Source organism: Pseudophryne corroboree, chromosome 12 (assembly GCF_028390025.1).
Source record: "Pseudophryne corroboree isolate aPseCor3 chromosome 12, aPseCor3.hap2, whole genome shotgun sequence".
In the NCBI taxonomy this organism is placed as follows: Eukaryota; Metazoa; Chordata; class Amphibia; order Anura; family Myobatrachidae; genus Pseudophryne; species Pseudophryne corroboree.
Genome location: NC_086455.1, coordinates 58,810,932 through 58,823,271, shown reverse-complemented (window position 1 = coordinate 58,823,271; position 12,340 = coordinate 58,810,932).

Sequence of the window (12,340 nt, the reverse complement as noted above, 5' to 3'; positions counted from 1 at the left end):
ATAAGCAATCAGTGCCGCTCAACTTCCGTTATACGTTCCACCACGGGCTTTGGATTTGGATTTTTTTGAACAATTAAGTATTATTAACCTCAATAACATTAATTTCCAGTCATTTGCAGATAATTTTGACCACCTTATAGCGCACAATGTTGTAATCATCCACTTTAGGTCAAAGTCTGCAGCGAGGTGGCTGGTTACTTACTACTAGGCTACAGAGCATCGGCACAAACAGACGGCAGTTTGCAGCATATCTATGCAGTGGGATAAAAGAACGGTGGTACAAGATGGAATTGTCCTTGGGCACTCCCACCCACCCTTATGTCAGATATTAAACAGGGCACTCACAGTTTAACAAACTAATCATTTCAGCGACAAGGACTGCCACACTTGTGGCTGAAATGATTGGTTTGTTTGGGCCCCCAAAAACCAAGCTACCAACTGCCTTAAAGCACAGCTCTACAATGTCTAGAAGATGTCATCGCCATTGCCATCCTCGTCCTCAACCTCATCAGTGTGTACATCATCATCACCACACAATATTAATTCATCCCTGCTAGAATCCACCATTACAGATGTCTCTGTATTTCGATGAAATTGCTGTGAAAGGTCAGACCGCTTTCACACATGCAGAGAGTGGGGCCTGCGTGTTCACTGCAGTACCACTGTGATGGACTTAGGGGACTGGTCACTGGACACACACCACAGCCCCTTAGATGGACACTGGCAGCACCAAAAAACAACGCTAGCTGTGCTGGACACAATGACTGGCAGCCCCTGATGGACACTCTGACTGACAGCACCTGATTGACACTTTGACTGACAGCCTCTGATGGACACTCTGACACAGCCCCTGATGGACACTCTGACAGCCTGCCCTTAACCACGTGCCTGGCATGGTCGCATCAGATGCGACCATGCCTGCAAATGCTTTATCTGACCTGGTCGCACAGGATGCGACCAGTCAGATAAACTGTGTTAGCAGCGGCAGGGAAGGAAAACTTCCCTCCGCTGCTGCTGTAAGAGGGACAGGAATGTCCCTCTCCCTTCCAGCACCCAGACCTCATAGTTGCCATGCTGCTGATCATTACTGATCGGTCAGCACAGCAGGAACCCCTACCCCAAGCGGCTGCAGACAATAGCAGCTGCTGGTAGATGTAAATCATCGCCCCCAAGCCCCCCCCAGACACCACTTCCCCCTGTGTACCTGGCAGCTGTCCGGGCTCTAAAAACTAAAGTCGCGATGGTCAATGTTTTTGTTTTTTTTAACTAAAATAATTTTGGATAGGATTAAATTCATGTCCTTCACATAATTCACTCATACTTTTTTTAGTGTCGTTTTCTTCGAAAAGTGACAGGGAACCCCAAATAGTGCACCGTGACCCCTTGCATGGCTCTCTTCACTCACCATGCTTCGGGCATGGTGTCACGCTGCGCTCGGCACAGTTTACCGTTCACAATTGTAGTCCAGATGGATCGTTAAGTATGAAAAAGGTCAAAAAATGAAAAAAATTGTGAAAAACTCATTTCGGACCATGTACATGTCGACCTAATGACCATGTCAACCTAGTGATCATGTCAACCTAATAAATGTCGACCTAATGACCATGTCAACCTAGTAATCATGTCGACCCAATGTATGTTGACCTAACTCATGTAGACCTTATGACCGCCATCCGACTGACAGTGCACAGAGCTCTACACAGCATGGAAGCATGCAGGGGAATGGCACCGAGCTGCGGGACGCCAAATCTTTATTTACTTGAAGTCTCGCAATAATGCGACGCGGGATTATGACGTTTGGCCTCTTCCGTGCTCCCGAGTCTGGCGCAACGTTCTGTGGAATCCGAACCGCTCATCTCTAATATATATATAGCCAATAAAGTCATCACGTTTATTCAGCCTGACGAGTGCCGCCTGCTTACCTTGTTTTTCTATCTGATGGGATTCATTCCTTCATGAGGAAGGCACCGCAGCAAGTTGTCACCTATATGAGAGTGCCGGACACCACACTGAACACTATATATATATATATATATATATATATATAAAGAGAGAATATCTCTTTGGAGCGCACTTATTTTATAAACTGATATAGTTAGATAATTTTTGACGGATATTTTATAAAGAGAGGATGACCTTACACATATAAACACCCATATTAAAATCACATATATCTTTTTATTATAAGATTTAAATTTAAAATGAATTGATAATGAAACTTTCTTTTACATTGAAGATACAATTGTATGTTTCAGCATTATTCATGTAAGAAATATATATAAAACAATATAAAAGATAAACGATATTCTCTCTTTTTTTTATCTACATTTGATCCCTATTGGCAAAGGATCCGCTCTGTGTTGAAGCTTGCCCCCTTATTTGGAAATATTACAGTATCTATGTTAGTTAATTTACAAACTAACTGACATAAAGTAAATAAATACTTCAGTAGTGTACACTAAGAGCGCACTAAGGGATCAAACTAACTCATATATATATATATATATATATAGATATAGCGTATTGTCGGCGGCACTCCGGTGTCATAAACAAGACAACAGCAGGTTTGCAAAAATAACAACGTTTCGAAGTTTATTTACTCCGTCTTCAGGTTATACAGACATTAAACAACACATACCTTTTATCCCCTCCCAGTGTGCAGAGAGACCCGGCGTGGACCTGGCGTTTCTGACGCCCACTAGTGACGTCATCCCGCCGTCCTACCTGCCCGGGGCATAATTAAAACAGGTGTGACTGTGCTACCAAACAAAAACAAACATTTACACATGTAAAACATACACAGAAAAATTTAAAAACAGTTTTCATTTCACGGAATGTAGCATAGACACAGATAATATGAGCATGTATCATATATTAGCAACATGATAACACCTGTTGCAAATGGTTACTGTAATATTGCACTAATTATCTAGCCACATAAGAACCACAAATTTATTCATAAGAAACAATGTAATCCTAAGTTCTCATTCAGCCCCCTGGGTGCCAAAGTTTGGAGCTCATATATCCACTTGGATTCTCGTTGCAGTAACTGCAATGATCTATTCCCACCTCTAATGTTCGATGGTACATGATCAATGATAATATACTTTAAACAGGCTATACTGTGCCGTGCCACGGCAAAATGCCGTGCCACTGGTTGATCACTAGTACCATTCAGTATAGCCTTCCTGATGGCCAATTTATGGTTGGCCATTCTTTCCCTTAGTGTGCAGTCAGTTTTGCCGACATAATGAAGTCCGCAGGGGCAACTAATTAGGTAAATAATGTATTTGGTCGTGCACGTCACTCTGAAATTGATGGTATATTTCTTGCCACTAAAGGGATGATTGAATGTATTCCCCGTCAGTAGTGATCTGCATGTAGTGCAATTTAGACACCTAAAGCACCCCTTGCGTAAAGCTAGAAACATGTTCTGTTCGCTTTGTATAGAAGATAACCCCGTGATGTCAGTTTTAACTAACCAATCACGCAGGTTTTTGCCTCTCGTATATGTCGGCATAATAGATGTCTCCGACAGATTCAAATCATGATCTGATTGAATCATGGGCCATAATGATTTAGCAGTTTTCGAAATTACCCCACTTTTAGTGTTAAAGTGATTCACCCACGGAAATCGAGAACTACCAGTTTTCTTTTGTTTCTGAGAAAGCAATACTAGTCTATCCATATCAAGTGCCTTCTGTTTGGCCAATAATAATTTCGCAAGAGGATAACCCCTTTGTCTGAATTTAGTGATCATGTCATCGATCTGAGCAGTGGCATCATTTTTGTCACTACAAATTCTCACAGCTCGTAAGAACTGAGAATACGGTAACCCATATTTTGATGGAAGGGGGTGAAAACTAGAGAAATGGAGTAATGTATTACGATCAGTGTTTTTGTAATACAGATCTGTAGAGATAATACCATTATTACATCTCACCAATACATCTAAAAACTTGACACTTTCCCTGCTCATCTCACACGTGAATTTAATGGGATGTTCTGATAGATTGTGTGCATTAATGACATCACTTAATTGATCCTCAACTCCCGTCCAGATGACAAAGACGTCATCGATGTAACGTAAATATAAGATGATGTGCTCAAACACACCAACCCTATCAAAAAAGATTTCTTGTTCCACCATGAACATATATGAATTGCAAATCTATTACAAAGTCAACATCAGGCCCATCATATAGGGGATTACCCGAAATTAGTTTACGTACGGCTTGTAACCCAGCCTCATTAGGAATCACTGTATATAGACTAGCAATATCAATGCTGCACAACACACTATCACGTGGAATATTTCCAAGATTTTGTTAATGCCTAATGAACGAGGTGGTGTCTAGTAAATATCTCTCCCTATCTACTATACAAGGTTGCAACAAAGAATCGAGATAGGTGGCAACATTCTGAAACAGCCCATTGTTGCCACCTATCTCGATTCTTTGTTGCAACCTTGTGTTGCCTGATGTTGACTTTGTAATAGATTTGTTAGCCATGACTCTCACACACAACTACTTCTTATTTGACGGCAGATTTTATCTGCAAACCTCTGGGTGTGCGATGGGGTCCCCGGCGGCCCCGTCATATGCAAATTCATATATGTTCATGGTGGAACAAGAAATCTTTTTTGATAGGGTTGGTGTGTTTGAGCACATCATCTTATATTTACGTTACATCGATGACGTCTTTGTCATCTGGACGGGAGTTGAGGATCAATTAAGTGATGTCATTAATGCACACAATCTATCAGAACATCCCATTAAATTCACGTGTGAGATGAGCAGGGAAAGTGTCAAGTTTTTAGATGTATTGGTGAGATGTAATAATGGTATTATCTCTACAGATCTGTATTACAAAAACACTGATCGTAATACATTACTCCATTTCTCTAGTTTTCACCCCCTTCCATCAAAATATGGGTTACCGTATTCTCAGTTCTTACGAGCTGTGAGAATTTGTAGTGACAAAAATGATGCCACTGCTCAGATCGATGACATGATCACTAAATTCAGACAAAGGGGTTATCCTCTTGCGAAATTATTATTGGCCAAACAGAAGGCACTTGATATGGATAGACTAGTATTGCTTTCTCAGAAACAAAAGAAAACTGGTAGTTCTCGATTTCCGTGGGTGAATCACTTTAACACTAAAAGTGGGGTAATTTCGAAAACTGCTAAATCATTATGGCCCATGATTCAATCAGATCATGATTTGAATCTGTCGGAGACATCTATTATGCCGACATATACGAGAGGCAAAAACCTGCGTGATTGGTTAGTTAAAACTGACATCACGGGGTTATCTTCTATACAAAGCGAACAGAACATGTTTCTAGCTTTACGCAAGGGGTGCTTTAGGTGTCTAAATTGCACTACATGCAGATCACTACTGACGGGGAATACATTCAATCATCCCTTTAGTGGCAAGAAATATACCATCAATTTCAGAGTGACGTGCACGACCAAATACATTATTTACCTAATTAGTTGCCCCTGCGGACTTCATTATGTCGGCAAAACTGACTGCACACTAAGGGAAAGAATGGCAAACCATAAATTGGCCATCAGGAAGGCTATACTGAATGGTACTAGTGATCAACCAGTGGCACGGCATTTTGCCGTGGCACGGCACAGTATAGCCTGTTTAAAGTATATTATCATTGATCATGTACCATCGAACATTAGAGGTGGGAATAGATCATTGCAGTTACTGCAACGAGAATCCAAGTGGATATATGAGCTCCAAACTTTGGCACCCAGGGGGCTGAATGAGAACTTAGGATTACATTGTTTCTTATGAATAAATTTGTGGTTCTTATGTGGTTAGATAATTAGTGCAATATTACAGTAACCATTTGCAACAGGTGTTATCATGTTGCTAATATATGATACATGCTCATATTATCTGTGTCTATGCTACATTCCGTGAAATGAAAACTGTTTTTAAATTTTTCTGTGTATGTTTTACATGTGTAAATGTTTGTTTTTGTTTGGTAGCACAGTCACACCTGTTTTAATTATGCCCCGGGCAGGTAGGACGGCGGGATGACGTCACTAGTGGGCGTCAGAAACGCCAGGTCCACGCCGGGTCTCTCTGCACACTGGGAGGGGATAAAAGGTATGTGTTGTTTAATGTCTGTATAACCTGAAGACGGAGTAAATAAACTTCGAAACGTTGTTATTTTTGCAAACCTGCTGTTGTCTTGTTTATGACACCGGAGTGCCGCCGACAATACGCTATTGATGACCCGCTGCCATACGGGTTTAGGAGGGCACCGGCCAGTGAGAGTCTGTTGGTTGGGAGTGCTGCTGCAATTGTTTGTATATATAGATATATATATATATATATATATATATATACCAATGCATACAAGGTCCCTGGCACTCCGGACTTACGTACACCTTGCTCCGGTGCCCTCCCTGCAGATCAACATCTGTACATATATCCTTTGTATGGGCGGCACTCAGAGACTTTCCCCAGGCAAGTTAAGTACAAAAAAGACCCCACTGGGCCAATTTAATGGTTACGTTTCGAGGTATTACCCCCTTCCTCAGGTCTGAGGAAGGGGATAATACCTCGAAACGTAACCATTAAATTGGCCCAGTGGGGTCTTTTTTGCACTTAACTTGCGTGGTGAAAGTCTCTGAGTGCCGCCCATACAAAGGATATATATATATATATACATACACACAAATACATGTACTTATCTATTACAGGTAATTGGTGGATGGTTGTTATAGGTTACTGAACATTTGCTTTTATTGCACCTTATTATAAAATAACATCTATAGAATGTATCACATTATGTCACACAGACTGTGAAATGTATTTGGAGTTCCTGGGCAGTGACTGGGAGGTGGCTCTGTGGGTGCATGAAGATATCCCATCTTAAAGGCGTGTTACTGGAGTGTCACAGGCAGGGGCTGATATTAAAATAAGGGTTGATATTAGGAAGAGCTGATATAAGCATTAACAGGTGCGAAAGACGTTAACGACAATGGCATATCTATAAAGGGAGCAAGGTATTCAATGAACATGGGCCATGGTGGCCCACACTGCACACTCTGTACCCATTTTTTTCAAATACTTACACCTCTGAAGTCCCATATTAGCCACAGTAGCGTTGCAAAGGCTCCCGTAAAAATAGCACTGTGGCCATTTTTACGGCACTTTGCGCATGCATAGTAGTTAAATCACCAGGAAAATGGATGCCGCACCATTTCCCTGGAGACCTGCGCATGCACATTAGACTATGGTGCATTGCTAGGGTCTCCTGGTGCTGAAAGAGTCACTGCACTGCCGACTGGAGAGGAGGGGGCCTGGACAGAGACCCCTCCTCTCTTAATGCACCCCATGCTAACGCAGTCATAGCAGCGTTCAACTCAGAAGCAGCACCAATGCTTTTGGAATGTTAATAAATGTCGATTGTGAAATAGCTGTTTACCTACCCTAACCTGCTCCTTCATATTATGTAACATTAATACTGTGTATCCAGGGGCGTTTTAAGAGAGGAGGGGGCCCGTGTTCAGCCTCCTCCGTTCGGGCCCCCTCCTCTCTGCCAGCAGCGCTGAGAGTCTGAGCACTAGAGCGCTCAGACTCTACTACACATGTGCAGATCTCCGGGAAAATGGTGCGGCAGCCGTTTTCCCTGAGCTTTCTCTACTGCGCATGCGCAAAACTCCGCTGGGCCATTTTCACAGAGTTTTAATACTGCCGTGGACGTCGCCGCGGGACTCCGGAGGGGTGAGTATTTAGAAAATGGGTGCAGCGTGTGCGGTGGGGGCCCCCTCTGGACTCAGGGGCCCTGCACCCTTTATAGAAACGCCAGTGTGTGTATCACTTACTGTGCACAAGGACTGACCCTGATGCTGTTATGGAAAATATTCTTTTCAGAAAAGTTGAATTATCAGCAGATTGCAATGTTAAATCTGCATCTCAAAGTCATCACGTGCTACTTTCTACACTATACATTACATATTTGTTTTAATAAATGTATTTCATTATTTTCATTTTTTTACTCCAGCGCTGCATCTAGTCCAGGCAATCAAATACTAACATTGAACATTTGTGAGATTTAGATTAAAAATCAATGGTGCAAAAGTAATATACATTTTCAGCATTGTATTTCCCAGTAACAATTTTGCATTTTTCATACCTTTGGTGCATCTGATGCTCACTGGGTTATCATGTCAGTCTTTCACCAGATATGATTTAATAGTACAAATGAAAAGAAAATGATCTTGTAATTAATTAATCAACACTACACAGTGTTTACAAAATTGTACTTCTGTGCCACTGTGTGTGAATTATGTAAATTGTTAATTACCGATGAACAGCACTTACGCTGAGCTATGTCAGAGTATTCCTTAGTTAAGTTGGGTTATTAACTATGGTCAGTTTTATCTACTGAATCTATATATATAAAAGGCAAATACCACTGACTCATTACAAAACCTCCTGAACCATAAGTACTAGGAACTTGAAATTTGGACAGTAGTTTCTTTTGTGACATAGCCATCCACTAAGAGGGGATTTATCAAAATTCCAACCACAAAGGGGTTAAAAGGGGTGAGATAATTCCCCCCCTCACAGAGGAGAGTTAAGACAGCCCACCCAACCGGGGCTATAAAGAATGCGTGGTGCCGGCAATACTAAGTCGTGAAGGGAGGAGGACACAATGCTTTGTTCCTGGACTTCCTTGCAGTGGCAGTTGCAGAGCACTACATTTTTCAAATAGGGGAGCCACATCAACTGCCACCCCTAAACACTGTCAAACATTGTTGAGTGTGTCTCTACTATTTGAATAATGGACTGCTCTAAAACTGCCACTGGCAAGGAAGTACAGCCTTATAGTTCAGTCAGTGGTATTTGCATTTTATATATAGAATTCATATATAAGTACTTAACCAACCTATTTCTAGTCAAGAATGGATAGTGTCTCAATTATGAGAGGTTAATCTGTCATTTGAAATAAACATTGCCGATCCTCTCAGAGAGCAATAGGAGGAAAAAAGACAAATATATTTTGATGCTTAAAAGCATTAAAGGAAAGCTTGATAGTCAGCAACTGCTTATCTGCTGTGTAAAGGGTACCAACAGCTCTCCCAGTGAACTGCTGTTGTGAGAAAATCTTTACCTTTTAGCTCAAAGAAGGAGCCCTAAGGACAGTGAGAAGCTAAGCAAGGAGACCTAAGTCCCTTTAGAACAGAGTCAGCCTATCCCTGTAGACCTTACATATTTAACATACAGCACCAGGCTTGGCTGGTTGTCCCAGCATCAGAGGCGGGACATGGCAAAGAAGGAGGCGGATTATTCTCCTCAGCACCAGGCTTTTGACAGCATCAACCAGGGGAAGGCTGGCTCGAAGCTGCGGCCTGACAAAGATTGGCAGCGGCAGGCGGAGCATGTCCTGTGGTAAGTCAAATTAGTTTACCAGGAAGTTCTTCAAAATTAAAGTTATACAGACAGAAATACTTGAAATTCCATAGCAAAGCATGGGTATTCTGCTAGTACATTATAAAAAGAATTAAAAATATTTAAGTGAATGTGTTATAGATCTATGCGAGTCATAAGACCCATGTCTCTTGATAGTTGAGCGCTTTTGAGTTCTGCAGAGATTCTCTTGTTGGAAACAGGGGCAGTGTTCTTCAAAGTATCCCACTCCTGTGCCTCCTTTACCCCAAATACATGGGGGGAGGGTAAAACTGGTGGCTTGCATCGCATGGTTGTGATGTCATTGATCTCCGACGTCCTGCACAGCGGTACTGCACTTCATGTCACAGGGTGGTCTTAGTATCAGTAACAGGCATCAGCAGTGGTGCAAGTAGATTTTTTCTTAGTGGTACTGATAGTAAAAATGGGCATGGTCGCATGTCATGAGGGGGTGTGGTCACACAAAACTAGGGGAATGGCTGCATGACAATAGGGGCATGGCCACATTATGCCACACACCGTAATGCCCCTTACACATTATGCCAAACACCGTAATGCTCATTACACATTATGCCAAACACCGTAATGCCCCTTACACATTAAGCCAAACACCGTAATGCCTACTATCACATATTATGCCACACACAATTATGCCACTGACACCATTTTACATAAATGTCCTTATAAATTATGCCCCAGCGGTGGGTACCACCACCATATTTCTTAATGGTAATCTGTACCACCCCGTACCACCCTACTTTTCAGCACTGGGCATCAGTGCACCGTACAGTGGGTAAATGGGACTTTTAAACTCATCTCCTGCTTCTGACTTTATGCTGGCTCTGGGTGAGCTGGAAACTCGGACTTCTATTTTTCCACTTGGAGCTGTACAATCCTTAAAGTCCGGAGTTCCAAATTACTAATGCAGGTGCAGAATGAAGAAGTCTTGTTTTCCTCTCTCTTGGAGGGAGCAGATCCCACAGAAATGTAGGCAACTGTGATGAGACACAATCCCTCTCAGCATAATATATGTTTTTTCCTATTAATTCCTTACTATAATGGTTACACATTTGTAAGTACTGACATCTCTTTTGCATCTGCTTGCTAATGAAGTCATTTACATAAATGTTTCTTTATGTTGAGAATTCAAGGTGATTTTTTTGTTTGTTTCTTTTAAAGACCCAGCTATTGTCACTTTCTTTTCCCACAGAATGGCAAAGATCAGTCTTATTTCACAACTGCACTATCACTCTGGGTGATTTTATAATAATGTTCAATCTTTCCGAACATAAAAATAAGCACTTAAAAAAAAAAAGAGAGAAGAACAGGATGTGCTTGTTGTGGAGTGAAATGTAATTAGTTAGTTTTGTTACTCAGTTATATGACTGAGATAGAAATGTGGTTTTATTACTGGTTAGGGGAAGCAGATGGATCACTCAAAAATAAATTTAGATTTAAATGTCACTAAAGATCCAAATAACATTAACAACTTCTTTGCTACATGAATCATATTCAGGTTTAAGACATAATTAAAAGGTCATGTGTTGTCCCATATGGGGCTTTCTTAGACATCAAATGTTCTCTTTTTCAAGGCTAGTTTTCTTAGTGGTATTGGCAAAGTTATAATGCAGCATGGTATTTAAAAACCAGTTATACAATCATCTTCATACTGCTCTTGCTATACTGTACACTTTGCTAGTTGTGGTCCGTTAGAGAAAGGTTACTATTCTTTCCTTTTGCTATCTTCAACCGATGCATCTATCCTTTTTCTTTCACCACCACAGCAGCGAGGCAGGATCCCCAAGCCACAGAATCAGTAACTGACATGCTTTGTTGTTATAAAAGTTGACTTTTGTTTCATCGCTCCCACTTTTATTAAAGTCAACTCATATGTTGGACACTTTATCATCTTACATAAATATCATTAACATAATTGCAGCATTATACACATTTATTTAAGTACAATCTAAGTACAAAGGGCTGTTTGATGCCACGAAAGCCACAGTGTATCTGTGTATACACAAATGCTGTTAATTGCAACATCCAAAAAACACACGTATATAAAACTTTTAATGACCCAAAAGTTTTACTGGTGTAAGGTAATTGACTGAAGCTGATGATGTTAGCACACTTATTAGGTGTTATTTTTGAACAGTGACATGATTTTAAGGTGTCAAAGTTTAAGTGTTTAAGATTCCTGAAGAAAAGAGTTGAACATCCTCCCAATAAGGAAACAGGATGAAATTGAAGATATTAGGAGGTCATTTCCTTGCAGTGAATTGCAGACTGATATAATATAATAGTTATTATAATAATTATTCCCTATGCTGTGAGAGAATAACCAGAGATCTGTGTGATTTAATTTTTTTTTAGGTGAGTGCAAGTTGGTGTGTTAACAAAGTTAAATGCACGGATGCCTCATTCTGGGTGAGATACATTGTATTTAATATATTTGAATACTAACAATGTATAACTGTAACAATGTTGCAGAATCTGTATAGCACATGGATATGGTGATTTAATAGTTATTCTTCCATTTGCTTATTTGTGATCTCAGGTTTTACTTTTCTCTATATAGTGTTAGGTTTAATGAGCTATTTATGCATTTGTTTATGGTAGCAAAAATGCTGCAATAATATTTTTTGCTTTACTATTTGTTGCTATACTATTTAATAAATTGTATTAAATGCATGTTTTTGTGCAAGTAACTATGTTATTTTTATGTTAACATCCTCTTCTCTCAAATACCAATACTAGTTGGCATTTGAATGTAGGTGGTGTGTGAGTAATTAGTTTGTGTACAGTAGGTCCTTGAACTAAAGAGTAAAACATTGGAATAAAACTGGATTATTATATCATCTGATGATTGGAGAGTACTTGTTACTAGTACCAC